Genomic DNA, 16,243 nt, shown 5'->3' with positions numbered 1-16,243 from the left:
CACCCTTGCAGATGATTCCTGAAACAGATTGTACAATTACCGCAATCCCTACCCGCGCACTTTCCCCACATTTTCCTACATAATAAACAACACAGCTTGAACAGATTACATGATATGTGCTAATTGGGTTATCCCTTTTTGGGGTGTTTGCTTCATTACATATTGCTAAACAATGTACTTATAAAAATGGTGATGCACTTCAATGGCTTAACGACATCTGACAAAATATTGGTAGAAGCAGAGATGGTAGAGATAATGAATGGGGTGGAAATTGAGAGGCAGGAGGTTCTGGAAAGGATGTGTTGTGCCTAGAGTGGATAAGTTTCCAGGTCTGGATGGCTTGCATTCCAGGTTACCAGGTTGGAGACAGCAGAAAGGCTTGCGATAATCTTCCAATCTTCCCTAGATATGGGACAGTGCAAGAGAATTGAAGGGTGGCAAGTGTGACACCCTTTTGCAAGAATGGGTGTAAGGACAGTCCTAGCAACTGCAGGATTGTTAGTTTAACATTGTTGGTGGGTAACATGCTAGAAACAATAATAAGGGGAAAAGAATCAACAGGCATTTGGAGAGGTTTGAGTTAATTCAGGATAGCATAGGTTTGTAAGTACAGATCATGTTTGATTAATCTAACTGATTTTTTTGATGAAGTAACAGAGAAGTTTGATTAAGGGAGTATATTGGAAGTTGCCTATACAATTTTAAGAAAGCTTTTGACAAAGTACCTCATAAAAGATTGGTTAACAAAATTGAGACTCATGGAACTGGAGGGTCAATGTCAATCTGAATTAAAAAATTAGCTTAAGGATAGAAAACAGCACATCATGGGGCAGAATCTAGTGGAGGTGATGGGAGTCTCAGCCACCACTGAGGAGCCAGCAGGATCCTGGCATTGCCTCTTTTAAGGAGGGCCTGCTGCATCTTGTACCACTCAAGCACTTGAAAGCCAGTGATGGGCCTTCCCCCAGGATCAAGGATCTCGAGGGCAGAAGTCCCGTCTGCCGAGAGCTAGCAGCCAATCTGAGGCTAGCAGCTCTTATGTACTCAGCAGCACCACTTGGAGGTGGTGGCTGCCGCCGGTACTACATACCCCCTTGGCCTCGGATTGAGGAGGTCCCAGGCACAGGTGAGTGAAGGCGGGAAGGGGATGGCTCTCAGCAGGGCTATGGGGATAGCATGGGGGCATGGAACTGATTGGATTGCTACAAGGAGATGTGACATGGATTCAATGGATTGAATAGCTTCCTTCTCTGCTGTAATGATTCTCTGGCAGTAAAGTAATTTTCTGACAGAACTGAGGGGAATGCTTTGATCAGGAAATACTGCCACTAGAATTACATTAATCTGGCTAATTTAGTATTTGAATTAAACAACCATTTGTTAATTTGACTATAACAATGTACAAAATATCTCCAAGGTTGATACAAACCAGTGAATCCTGCACCATCTATCAGAAACCACTAACCACTGCATTTGTTCTACCAAGCATTGATTGACTATTTATATGGAGGGTAAATATTAGGAATATCTAGACAGTAAGATCTGCATTCAGCTTCTGCCAATCTTCAGTCCGAATTGAAAGGGTTGAAGAAGAGTTGTCTCTCCAGTGGGGAATTTTTAGGCAGCCTCTGTTCTAGGAACAAATACACTGCTTAAAAAACTTACCTCATGCACAAGCTATGTCTGCACCCCTTTGGGTATATCTAATTACCTTGTTATAATTTTTTTATTGTAGTGTAAATATTTTATTGTGGTAGGAGGTTCACTAAAATAATTATATTAGGGCTGAAATTTACATTCGATCATGTACCCTTTACTCAGCTAAATGCCCTTATCCAGTCAGAGTTGGAGGTATTGCCCTTTCAGGCTCGATTTTACAACTACGAGGGTTGTTTTTACAGCTATTACTTTGTATTTGACCAGTGTCAATACTTATGTAGAGTCCTCCAATCATATTCCCACTCATATATCAATGGAGTGGAATGGGAAGAGTGGAATAGCATGTGGTTTACACACAAAGGCAGAATTTGATGTAGGCGACGAGGCTCTCGCCCACTGTTGGACAGCAGGCGAGAGCCTAGTATCACCTCTTTTCGGGAAGGCTAGGCAAATTAAGTGCCAATAAGGTATTTAACTGCATGGGCAGCACTGTGCCTTCCCCAGGGCCAAGGACTCCAGAGGGAGGCGGGGGGTTGAAGTTCCGTCTACTGAGAGCTGCCGGCCAATTAGAGCCTGGCAGCTCCTCATGGCTCGGCCGTGATAGGTGAATGATAGTAGGAGGGGGATTGTGGGGTGGGGCAGCAAGGGAGAGGGGACTCTCAACAGTACCTATCCCCCACACTTCCCGAGGTTGGGTCCAAGCACACATCCGGCAGCCACTGTATGTCTTGTTGGACCTGGGTCTCCAAGGCGGCTGCCACTCTTTCCATGGAGGCAGCCAAGTGCTTGCATGCCAGAGCCACGACAGAAGGCAGAACATGGACGGACTCCTCCAGCCTTCAGTTCAGTCTGCGCAGGGCCTCTGGCAACTCTGCCTGATGTTCCCCTGCCTGTCTCTGCATCTCCGACAGGTCTCTTTGGGCCGAGTCCAAAGGCTTGTTATCTGCATGGGGCTAAGCAGGGGCCTAGTCTCCAGCAGTCCTCCGAGTGTCAGAGACCTCGGCTGTCATTTCCTTCACCAGCAGTGGATCTATGTCAGTGATGTGCCCACTAGATTGTGACTTTGAGCCTATTCTAGAATGTGGATCCACCGAGGTGAATGTCACTGCACTGGTGGAGAGTTCTGATGCATCCTCCTTGGTGGTGGGATTGGAGGTGGATCTGTGAGTGCTCTGTATTGTGGACCTCCCCCTTTTCTTGCTGGTACCTTGAATAGAGAAAAGAAAGATTTAGTGGATGCCTAAGCAGGCTCCTTAATTAAAGCAATATCTCACTCTGTGGCCGAAGCTGACAACTGCAGACTGGAGGCAAAATCACTGGCTTCCTGGGGGAGTCCTATCTCACCTTCAGCACAGGCATGGTCCTGCTCCTCCCCAGCCATCCCAGCGGCCTGCTCCTCATACAAGGTTAGGACTCTGATATCTGGAATGCCACCTCTGGTCTTGGACCACTTCTGCTTATTGTGGGCATTTTTCTCCTGCAGAAAAGCAGAAGGATTGATTGCCATCCTAATGGTTGCATGAGCAGTTCAGAAGCATGCAGGCCTATGGCAGCTGCTCAGCCCCTGCCAGTAAATGGTTAACAAGCAGGATGTCCTGCAACTGATAGAAGATTGAGAGCATGAAGTGGCTGACACACATTCAGTGCAGATGTTCCATCTGCTGCTGAGTGCTGCAACCCCAACTCCTGATTGAGATTCCTGTGCACTCGCAAACTTACACTGCCTGATACCCTTAGGAGTGTCAGTTTGCAGTGAGTAGATGGTGCCGTTGTGGAGTGCACCAGGTTACTCATCCTCTTTGTGCACTGTTGGGTATTTCTGTGTGGGCCCCACAGGCGCTAACCTCCACTGTGATCTCCATCCAGGCCACCATGGTCAGACGGGAAACCTGCTGCCATTCTGGGAAACAGAACCTCCCACCTTTCCTGGACGGCCTCCAGGAAAGCTTCACTGAACTGTGGGGCCGCACGTTGTCTGCTCTGGGACATCCTGGGCTAGTAATCCGAAGCTCCTGGCCTGCAGTGAGTGAATGGCTTTCTGGGTGCCATTTAAAGATGGCACCCAGACCTCTGACCCCACAAGTACATGGTGGCCCCCCCCCACCCCCCCCCACCCCCAACACCTCATCATGAGATTTAGCAGGCTCCTCGTGGATGCACAGTTAATGAGATGAACAGAGCAAAATCAGGCCTGGTCAGCTGTTCTGCCTCACAGCGAGAATCACTCCCATTTCCACACCCACGACTGAATTTAGGGTCTTGTGTCAGTGATTTGGTCAGTGGTCAGAGCCAGGAGAGTGTGACTGCAAGTGAGGCAGGTAAGGTGACATGGAGGGCAGGTGTGCAGGGGCCTCAGCCTTTTTAATTGTTCAGTAGGTTTGAGGTTCTCTCAGCTTGCTTGTATGAGAGTGGGGGCTGCAAGTTGGATGAGCAAACTGACCATGGCACCGTGGTACAGGAAGCCATTCAAGTCGGGTGAGCAAAAAGGAATGTAGTTGTAGTAGGTGATGGTTTGGGGGGAGGATTGACGCTATTCTCTGCAGCAAAGAGCGAGAATCCAGATGGCTGTGCTGCCTGCCCAGTGCCAGGCTTCGGGACATTTGCTCAGAGCTGGAGAGGAACTTGCATTGGGAGGGAAAGGATTAAGTTATCATGGCCCATGTAGGTACTAATGGCATAGGTAGAACTAGGAAAGAGGTTCTGTATAGAAAGTATAAGGAGCTAGACACTAAATTAAAAAGCAGAACCGCAAAGGTAATAATCTCTGGATTATTACCTGAGCCATGTGCAAATTGGCATAGAGTACATAAAATTAGAGAGATGAATGTGTGGCTGAAAGACTGGTGTGGGAGTAGTGGGTCCTGGTTCATGGGGCACTGGCACCAATACTGGAGAAAGTGGGGCTGTACCATTGAGAAGGTCTACAATGAATTGTGATGGGACTGGTGTTCTAGCAAGCCGCATAACTAGGGAAGTAGAGAAGGTTTTAAAGTAAACAGTGAGGACAAGGGATCAAATTTGGGAAGATGTGTTAAATCAAAAAGTAGAGAAAAGGCAAGAGAGAAAGGTATTAATGTGCACAATGATAAACAGACAGAGACAGGAAGGGACAGAGAGTACAAATCTAAAAATAACTTAGCAGATAAGATGAGGGGTTACAAAAATAATATAAGGTACAAAACTAAAGGCTCTGTATCTGAATGCACACAGCATTCAAAACAAAACAGATGAACTGATAGTGCAAATACAAATAAGTACGTTCTAATATCTATTACAGAGACATGGCTGCAGGATGACATAGAGTAGGACCTGAATATTGAAAGGTACATTACATTTAGGAAGGACAGGAAGTGAGGAAAAGGTGGAGGGGTGTCTCTGTTAACTAATAATGGTATTAGCACATTAGAGAGGGCTGATCTAAGTTCAGGAAACCAGGACGTAGAAGCAGTTTGGGTTGTGATGAGAAATGATAAAGGCAAGAAGTCACTGGTATTGTGCAATGAGGTAGGATTAATTAATGACCACAAAGTGAAGGTAACAGTGATCATAATATGTTTGAATTTTATATTCAGATTGAGGGAGAGAAGAGTGGGTCTAAGACTAATATTTTAAAATTAAATAAGGGCAATTATGAGGGAATTAAAGCAGAGCTAGCTAAAGTGAACTGACAAATGAGGTTAAGGGATAGGTCAATAGAAATGCAGTGGAAGACATTTAAGGGGATATTTCAGAATACGCAGAATAGATACATTCCAATGAGAATGAAAAGTTCCAAGGGGAGGACCCACCATCCATGGTTAACTAAAAAAGTTATAGATAATATCAAACTAAATGAAAAGCATATCATTGCACAAGGATAGGTGGCAGGTCAGAAGATTGGACAGAATATAAAAAACAACAAATAATGACTAAAAGATTGATAAGGAAGTAAAACTTAAAGCACAAGAGAAAGCCAGCTAGAAATATAAAGACAGATAGTAAGAGTTTCAACAGATATTTTAAAAAGAAGAGATAACAAAGTAAGCATTGGTCCTATGGAAAATGAGTCTGGGGAATTAAGAATGGAAAATAAGGAGATGGCAGTTGAATTGAACAGGTATTTTGCATCGGTCTTCATGATGGAGGATACAAATAAGATCCCAGAAGTGAAAGGGCGGAAGGAACTCAAGAAAATTACAATCGCCAGGGAAGTGGTGCTGAGCAAATTGCTGGAGCTGCAGGCTGACAAGTCCTCCGGTCCTGATGGACTTGATCCGCGGATCTTAAAGGAAGTGGCTAGTGAGATAGTTGATGCATTGCTTTTAATTTTCCAAAATTCCAGAGATTCGGGGAAGGTTCCATTAGATTGGAAAATAGCGAATGTAACTGATTTATTCAAAAAAGGAAGGAAACAGAAAGCAGGAATCTAAGGCCAGTAAGCTTAACATCTGTCAGAGGCAAAATGTTGGAAGTTATTATTAAAGATGTTACAGCCAGTCACATGGAAAAAAATTCAAGGTAATCAGGCAGAGTCAACACAGTTTTGTGAATAGGAGATCTTTTTCTTGATAAGCAAGGAGGTGAAAGGTCATCGGGGGTAGGTGGGAATGTGGAGTTGAGGTTTTAATTAGATCAGCTATGATATTATTGAATGGCGGTGCAGGCTCGAAGGGCTGAGTGACCTACTCCTGCTCCTAATTCATACGTTGGTATGTTCATATGTTGGTATCTGCATGGAAGAGCAATCTCAACCAGTCAAATTCTCTTCCCTGTGGACCCATCTATGTGGTTCTGCCTGAAGGAGCTCTCTGCCAGGTCTGGCCCCACTTTGGGAGCAGGTGTGTAAGGGTGACATTAGTGAAAGGTTAGATTGGATATTGCTTCCAAGTTGCCATGCATACGGACTTTGTGAGGGCATGGGTAAAATCAAAATTCTACTTGCAGGTGCCCGAGGTTGCAGGAGAACGGAGTGCTGTGCAGGTTCTAATGTACTCATTCAGTGCCAGCGCTCCGTATATTAGCACAGTTTGGCGCATTTAAATGATCAAACCACCAGCTGAGCAGACATTAGGCAGTGCAATTTAATTCAGTTATCGTAAATCAAGGTACATTAGAGCAAAGTATAATGTTTGTAACCAAAAAAGAGCTGGGGCCTTCCAACCAGCAGAGGATAAAAAACATCAAAAAATAAATGAATTGTCTTGGCAGTTTGCCTGGAATCAGTTATCAGATTGTCACGGGCCTGTCTTCCATGTCATCCCACTGCTACTGCCTCTGTATGTGGCTCGGTGACATCCTGGCCCCTTTCAGCTCCATCCCCTTCACCATCCTCATCATCGGAGGAGACAGCTGAGTCCTCTATGTTTCCCTGAGCCAAGACATCACCCCTTTGTAACGTGAGGTTGTACTCTGTAGTGAGTATTGGAGAGCCTCGCCTGGCCAGTTCAAATATCTGAACCTCATCTTTCGGAGGCATACTGCCTGCTCAGTCATGGACCTGGTGGAGGCACGTGCATCACAGTAGCTCTCCTCAGCAGTACTCTGCTGACGGCGAATTGGCATCATCAGCCAGGTCTTCTGGGGTATCCCTTGTCCCCAGGGAGCCAGCCATGCAATCGCCAAGGTCCTTCAAAAACCTGTGGCACCTGGGAATGGGCCACATGTGTGTAGTCAAAAGTGCCTTGCTCTTGTGGAAAACTTGAGATTGCTGCAAAACCCAATGATCTTGCAGCCTGGCTTTCATGGCCCAGGCAGAATTGGACAAATTGTTGCGCTTTCCTGAATCGGGCATCTGTTACCCCCTGTATGATCTTGTGTGTCTCTGATTGGGAGATGCCACACAGGTCCCCAATGGAACCCTGAATGGAACCACAGGTCAAGAATAATGCTGCGTTGACCTTCAATGGCACTGGCATGGGATTCCCTCCAAGTCCTTGTGGCTTCAGGTCATTGTGGAGAAGCTGGCAGATGTATGCAACCACATTCCAGGACATCCAAAGGCACCTCTGGCATTCTCTTGGGCTCATTCGTAGATAGCTGCACTGCCTGCAATATATGCTCGCTGTTGCAGTGAAGCCTAGTCACCAGCATCCTGACCTTCTTCAGGCCTAACTGCCTCTTGCTGCTCAGGCCATTGCTCCTCTGGCCCTGTGCCAACCTGCAATGGGCCTTCCTTCTCCTCATCTGGACGATAGCCAGAAGAAAGGCAGGGTTGCCTGGAGCCTGCATCATCTAGGCCTCAGTGGATTTGTGAACAAATTGAAAGAATAAATGCAGTGAGAATATTCTTTACAGGTTTGACTCTATCTCAGAGCCACCAAGCCAGGGCTAAGCCCTGTACCTGGCTTCTGTCTAGACATAGCAATCGTACCCTACCCCTTCCAGGCGAAGGGCATCCTGAAGAACCAGAGATAGTGTTGCTGCTGTTCAGACATGACTGTGCATGGAAGCATTGTGCTTTGACCAGGGAGATGAGAGCCATGTATATGAACCCTCCCTCTGACCCTACTCAGCTTGTCTCCACTACCCTCCTTAGAGAGAACATTGCCTTGGCAGTATTGAAAGACTAACCACATGAGCCCTTATAAGCCATGACCATCCACTTGGGAGGGTGGAGGTTTGGAATCAGGAGTTTTCTGCTGTCCCTTGGAGGCCTCCCTCCCTTCACCGCTGTCTCTGACCACAGCAGATGGCAAATGGCAATAATAAACAGGAGCTCCACACCTTGCTGAGATCTCCTTGTTAGAGACCCATGAGTTGGGAACAAACCTTCTGCCGCATGGTCTTCACCACAGAGAGGGGAACACAACTGAGCACTGTTCTCATCCAGCTGCCTCATGATTATTCGGGTGTCTCTTTAGTCAGCCAATTGTGCTAACTTTGATCTCCACTCACCTGAAAAGACCCTCCTTCCAGGATCTCAGTTTTACATTGACTGTTGCATAGGTGAGAATCGAAAAATGGTGCACATTTCTTTCAAGACTCACTCTGCCACCTTCTATCCTCCCCCATCGCTCAGCAATTTCACCCTATCGCCCTTCACCCACCCAATATAACCATTCCTTTCCCCTCTGTCACCCTTGAACCTCACCCCATTACCCTTTTACCTATTACCATGCACCTCCATATGCCTTCCCTTCCCCCGACCCTACACCCATTACCGTCCCCATGCCCACCCTGATCCTGACCAATCCATTACCTGAGCCATCTGTTTTGTCTGTGCCTGTGATTCCTTAGTGAAACCTTCACCTATCCGACTATCACCCTGGACCTACCACCCTACAGGATCCCACTCCTCCTCTTACTGTGACTGTTTCCTCTGTTGCTCTGTACCCTCAGTTCAACCCCAAGGATCCCATCATCAACAGCACTGACCCCGCACACTAGGAGCACCTCTTTCCCAGCATCCCTGCCTGGAAACAATTCTCCCTCACACAGGAGCCCCAAACCTAAGAAAGCCTCCATTCCACATCGCTGCACCCTCGCATTCTCTTGCTGCCTCTCTCCCTGCCTCGGACAGTCTCTTCCTTCCAAAGAAAGACTTCCTCCTACCCTGGACAGTCTCTTCCTTCCACCTTTTGCCTGCTTCCCCTATTCAGCCTCTGCTCCACTGTACCCCAGTTCCACCCTTTCACCCGTCACCTGCTTCCCATGTTCTTTTCTTTTGGAAAAATATACTTTATCCATAAAATATCTGAAAGAACATTAAAAAACATTTCTAAATGGCCATCACAAAAAATGCAATCATATTCAACTCTTCCACATAGATCATGAGGTTCTTCAATACAATCAATGAACATTACAGACATTTCAATATGGTCATTACAGACAGTCAGACAGTGCAATGGTACTCAAGTTATCAACATAGATCATGTTGCACTCTGAGGTGCTTCAGTACAATTACTACACTACAATAAGTATTCACTGCATACATTCCTTCTGAGTGATACAGCCCGAGGTATCTATACAATTCCCAGGTGCACTATGGCAGAAAGGTCTTAGACAGAGACTTTTCCCCATTGTGCTTTTGAGGGCAGCTGTCCCAAGCTTTAGTGCATCCCTTAGCACGTAGCTTGACCTCATATTCAGCTTTCACATAACCTGTCCTCCTGGCATCCGACATGAGTCAAATTGTACGCACTCCCCAAGAAGGCCAAAGCAGCATCTACTCACCTTAAAGTTGTGAAAGAAGGCAAGTTCGCCAGATGCACGACGCTTATATACAGTGGTAAATGTGAACATTCTGATTTCTCACTGGCAGGGAACTTAATTTGGAGGGAGAACTTAATCCCAGTGAGCTGGCTTTCAATGAGCATGCATGACATGCTAATGTATGCAAATGGACTTCTCAACATTGTTCATCGGGAAGCTTGACCTGCCTTTAAAGTCCTGAGAACAAAATTCCTAAAGTCCACCATGCCGTTGGAAAATTGATTTTTAGCCTCACGCCAAATTAAGATCCCTTGCCTGCCAAGCTTCCTGCTGTTGGCGGGAACAGAAGTTTCCACCCACTGATCTGTATTAATCTTGGTTATATTTTATACATTATTACAGTCAGATTATCAAACGGTTGTCTAATTCAAATGCTAAATTAGCAAGATTAATGTAATCTGGTGGCAGTACTTCCTGATCAAAGCATTCCCCTCATTTCTGTCAGAAAATTACTTTGATTTTGTTGCCTTGACAGAACTGTCATTTTGTGCCTCTTTAGACACCTATTATACAGTGCTTTAGGGACTTCAACTATTTCAATAAAGCCAGCTCTTCAAACTCAACTTGCAGTAAATCTAAAGCCATCTGACCCCAGTAAAAAAAAATAGGCTATGTAATTAAGGCCCACACTCAGTCAGTGGAACATTTCCTGAGGTCAGACAGCTCCAGACTGTTCTCACTAAAATGATTGCCGAATTCGCTGGGTGAATTCCACTGATTAGTGATTATGATATAATATTAGCAGCTGCAGAGATACAGACTAGAATACATTTGAGCACGACAGTCTCTTCATAATGGTATTTTAATGGATTTTAAAAGTATGAATGGTAAAAAAAAGGTGCAGTGTAATTAAGTAATTAACTTTGAGTAATCCAGTCAAATCTAGATTTACTACCTAAATTTATTCACAGGTGTTTAACTGGAGACTACTGCAACCTAATATACACGTCAGAATTGGGTAATAGTTTTGGCCCATTTCTGGACCTCAGATTGATTATGCACTGGAGTGTGGTATAAGGGTTTGGCACACAAGTTAATGTCGAGTTAATGGAGTTAACGTCGAACTGAATACAATACCACCCACACAGTGATGCAAGAGAGCACATGACCCACACCCAGGACCAGTCAAGTGTTGGACAGAGCCGTGTGCACGGTCAAGCATTGAGACAGCTCTTAGCTTGTATCCTTTACAGTATATTTGCAAATAGTTCTAAAAGTCAATAAAGACTCATAGTTAACCTATGTATGACTACAAAGGCTTCTACAGACTTACCGAACTGTAACCAATACCCTACAACATGGTGGCTGCTTGTGGGAAAACCCAAGACATCAAAAATGCAGAGAAAAAAGAAAAGTGCTGGAATACTGAGAAAAAAATCAACAAAACATTCTGACCTGAAAAGAAGCTCTAAAAACAGTGAAGCAGAGGAAAAATCACCAGGATAAATCTCCCAAGTAAGGCTTGGAAGCTGGAGGCAGAAATTTAAAATTTCCTACTGCAGCAGAATCGCCTTTGGAAATCCAGTTTCAAACCCCAGAGTGCAGAGTTAGGGGTGAACTAAATCTTTTAAAATTCCAGGCTACAGCAAGTTCTGAGGAATCTTGAAATAATTCAGAGTCAGAAATGCAGTTTGAAAAATCCCATCACTAAAATCCAATCCCCAAGTTGGTACCTGAGCATGTGGCATCTGAGCTTGGTTCAAAACAGAAAAAATAGTTAATTGAATAATCTGGGAGAATCACGACTTCTAAACTCAGCTGAGAGCCAGTAAAAGCCAGGATTCAACCAATTTGCAAATTTAAAGTGCTGAGCAAGAGAAATTTGTAGGCATTCGATCCAGACAGCCATTTGAAGGACATGACCCCTGAGCTATAAGAATATAAAACAGCTAAACCTCAAAGCTACACACAGAGGTGAACTGTACAGAAAATAAGTGGTTAACTGCAACACACAGAGGAGTGAGCTAACCAAAACTCATCAAGACACTGAGAGAGCCATTATCATGGACATTGGCACAGGGCAGCTGCTGTTACATATCACAATTAGTTCCTGCCAGGAATGAAAGGAATATTCACACCTCAGTCAAATGTACCGCCCACGTTAGCATGACTTCAGGATGGCATGTTTCGCAACAGCCTTTAAAAGGCGTGCATCTGGTGAGTTGAATTTCGAGGGGAACTCGGAAGTGAGGCACACAACTTTACGCAGAGCTCACGAGCATCGCCCTTAGGACATCAAGGTAGAGATGCCGCACATTCCAATGGCGGGGTGGGGGTGGGCAGTGGGGACAGGCAAGTCACTTTCCCGGCTGGCTTTCAGTGCGGTGCTGGGGCAAGGGCTGCAGTGTGGGTGAGGCCGAGCGGTGGGCGGAGCAAGGCACTACAGACTGAAGCACATGCCGGGGGGATGGGGTGGGGGGCATGGTGGAGGTTTGTGGCGTTGATCGGACGACAGACTCCTCCATTGAGCACTGAGTGCAGAGGCTCATCACCTGAATTGGACTCAGTAGATTTCTTGCCTCGAACAGTCCTTCGAGTGCTGGTGACCGAGGATGTCCCTGCTGCCGCCTGCTGTGAAACAGATTGTGTACTGTGCTCACCAGATTGTGACCTTGAGGCTGCTCTACATCGAGGCGTGTGTCGCTGCATTGGTGGAGGGTGTGGGTGAATGCCGTGACTGGTCTTTAATAGTGCTGCCCTCAGGGTGCTCATTGAAGGTGCTCTTGCTGCTGGGGTCAGAGTCAAGGTTGCCTGAGGGCAATGTGGCAGATGTGCCCAGGACAGGAAGTGGAGGTTATTAGTGCTTGGCGGCTGTGTTGAACACAGAACAATGGACTCAGAGTGGCATTGAGGAGGCCATAAGACCATAAGACATAGGAGCAGAAATTAGGTCATTCGGCCCATCGAGTCTGCTCCGCCATTCAATCATGGCTGATAGGTTTCTCAACCCCATTCTCCTGCCTTCTCCTCATAACCTTTGATCCCCTTACCAATCAAGAACATATCTATCTTGGTCTTAAATACACTCAATGACCTGGCCTCCACAGCCTTCTGTGGCAATGAATTCCGTAGATTCACCACTCTCTGGTTAAAGAAGTTTCTCCTCATCTCTGTTGTAAAAGGTCTTCCTTGACTCTGAGGCTGTGCCCTCGGGTCCTCTCTCTCTCTCACTCCCTCTCCCTCGAGAAAGGCATGATGTGGTGCAGTTTCCTCATTTGGGTACTTGCCACTGACCTCGCCACTGCTGCATTGATGTTCTCTTCGGCCAGCTCCAACAAGCGACTCTTGAACAGAGTGAGAACCTTAATGTTTGGCACTTCACCCCAGGTCTGAGACCTCTCCCATTGATTGTGACAGTATGAGCAAGATGCATGCCAGGCCAAATGAGAAGGATGCCAGGTGTGTGTGTGTGCTGAGTGGAGCCATAGATGGGATGAGGAGGCGATCGGCAGAAGAGATCTGGCCAGATGGAGATGTGAGGATGTGTGTGAGAGAGTGAGTGCTGATGTCCCTTGATCTCGCAATGGGTGAGATACCAGTGAATGTGTGATGGGCTTGTGAGTGAGTTGAGATTGATGAGGTGGTTGACCTACCCTGGTGGCACAGATGAGATCATTCATTTTTTTTCTGCACCGGATGGCCGACCTCTTGTGTGCAACATTGGCACTGAGCACCTCTACCACCACCTCCCAAGCTGGAGCAGTGAGGCTGATGGGCCTCCTACAGCCAGAGCAGGCCTCCACAACATCCAGAAGGCGTCCCAGGGATGTGTCGCTGAATCGGAGCCTGCACTCTTCTTGGCTTTCAGGGCCATCTCTTCACCGGAGCAGTTCTGAGCTGCAAGCATTGAGAAGTGTGCACGGCTGCATTTTAAATCTGGTGCCCGGCGTGAGGGAGCAGTGTCTAATTTAAAATACGTTAAATGCCCTTTGACTGAAATGTCCACATTCCAAAATGAGATCCAGTGTGATTCCACTGATTGCATAATTTTTGAAGCGTGAAGGGGACGATACAGCTTGAAAACCCGCCATGGTGGCCAGCGGGTAAAACATCTTTTTTCACGCCCGCTACGGCACTTTGTGCAAATCTGGTACGATTCTGCTCATCGGCACACTCCAGGCCAGAAAAAGCAATGCCCAAACTGGTCAGCAGAGCAACCATGCCAGCAGTATGGAGCAAATACCCCCACAGAGATCAATGTTCTGCAATTTCGGTCCAATGCTTTCAGCGCAACAGGATTGGACACTTCGACAAACTGTATAGGCAAAAACTCTGAAACGCACAGAAGGCCCAAAGATTATTCACAAGGTCGGGACTGCAAGCCCAGAGGATGCTTAGCCATGCTTCTTGGGTGAGATCAAAGATCTTGTTTTCTCATTTTGGAATGTGGACATTTCAGTCAATGGGCATTTAACATATTTTAAATTATTCACTGGAGTCAGTGTAACAGTCCTGTCAGACAAAGAACCATGACTGGTGTCACAGCAGCTGAAGCTGCCCACGACATCCTCTATATAAGGCAGGAGGCTTAAAACTCCCAGTGAAAGTCACCCTGCAGGTGACACTGAGATACAAGAATAAAACAATCCACGAGTCTCTCTTTGTGATCCACAACCAGGACTGTTCATTACTAAGACACAAAGCATGTGTTAAGCTTAAGCTATTCCAGAAGATTGAGGTCAGCCAGCGAGGGCTTGGCTCTAAGTAAAACTCTTCACAGGACTGGGGTGACTGAAAAACGCATGCAGGATCACTCTGAGACCACATTAGATTGCCCGCCCACTAATGAAACAAGTGCAGCTGCATCTGGATGAGATGACAAACAAGCAAGTCATCTCCCGAGTCATAGAACCAAGCACATAGTGTTCTGGGATGGTCCCAGTCCCAGTCCCAAAACCGAACGGGTCCATCTGTATCTGCGTTGACCTGACACAGCTCAATAAAGCCGTAGCCAGAGGAGTACATCCCAAGTCCTCAGTGTATGAAAGCTTGACCAAGCTCCCAAAGAGCATGGTATTTTCAAAGCTGGACACCAACAGCGGCTTTTGGCAACTTCCCCTTGACGACAAGTCAAGGCTGCTGACCACAGTCATTACCCACTTAGGAAGATTCTGCTTTAACTGCCTGCTGTTTGGAATCACATCGCACCAGAAATATTCCAATGTTCAAAGTCAGCCATTTTGCAAGGCCTACAGAGGATCATTTGCCACATGGACAATGTATTGGTTCATGGTGCAACCAATGAATGAACATGACAAGACTCACTGCATCCTTACAGTGCCTGCAGGAAGCAGGGCTGAAGCTGAGTGACAAATGCTAATTTTCTGAAACATCAATTGGATTCCTGGGCCACATTGTCAGCAATAAAGGCATCAGGGCTGACCCACAAAAAACCAAGGCTATCAGCAAGTTCCCAACCTCATCCTCAATTCCAGACCTCCAGCGATCCTTGGGGCTGATGAACCAGCTGGCAAAATTTTTACTGAATTTGGCAAAGGTCACAAAATCCTTGAGGCACTGACTTAAGAATGATCAAGCATAGTGCTAGGACTCACATCAAAAGTAAGCATTCATTCGCATCATGGTGATGCTGCTTTCTACGGACATTCTGGCCAACTATAACCCATCCCTGTCCACCACCATAGCAGCGGATGTTTCGTCCAGAGGCCTGGGAGTGGTCCTATTCCAGGAGCCACTGGATGCAAGTTGCCGACCAGTTGTACTGCATCCAGAGGACTGTTGGATATGGAGATGAGGTACGCTATCATAGAAAAGAAAGCCTTCGCAGTCACGTGGGCATGTGAGAAGTTTTCAGACTCAACCTCAAGGTTACAATCAAAACAGAGCACAAGCCATTAGTCTTCTTATTGGACGAGGTGCCTCGCAGAACCCAGAGGCTTCGCCTGCACTTCATGAGGTTCACCTACGAGATGGTACACATCCAAGGTAAAAACTGGACAACAGCAGACACACTTTCAATGGCCACAGTGGGCCTGCCGACAAAACAGGGTGTCAATCCCATCGATCAATTGGAAGCGTACTCCCAAGTGACAAGCAGACACGTGTCAGCAACCACAAGTAAATACTGACAGATCCACCAGGAACAAATGGATGATGAGGAGTGTGCCTGCATCCACAGATACTGCCAACAAGGATGGCTTCAAAGAAAAAACAGAGGGACCATGAAAATCTGGTTCCGACAACAAAAACACTCTGTGATTATAGATGATCGCCTGGTCTACGATATGTGTCTGGTCATCCCAGTCTCCCTGTGGCCAGACACCCTTCAAAAAATACACCAGGGCCATCTGCACATCTTCAAATGCCTGACACAGACTGCCTGAATTTTGCCCAAAGTCAATATGGACAGATGGATTTCAGGTGTCCCTGACAT

This window comes from Carcharodon carcharias, chromosome 2 (genome assembly GCF_017639515.1).
Source record: "Carcharodon carcharias isolate sCarCar2 chromosome 2, sCarCar2.pri, whole genome shotgun sequence".
In the NCBI taxonomy this organism is placed as follows: domain Eukaryota; kingdom Metazoa; phylum Chordata; class Chondrichthyes; order Lamniformes; family Lamnidae; genus Carcharodon; species Carcharodon carcharias.
The sequence above is the reverse complement of the archived record's forward strand: the minus strand, read 5'-3'. Positions refer to the sequence as shown.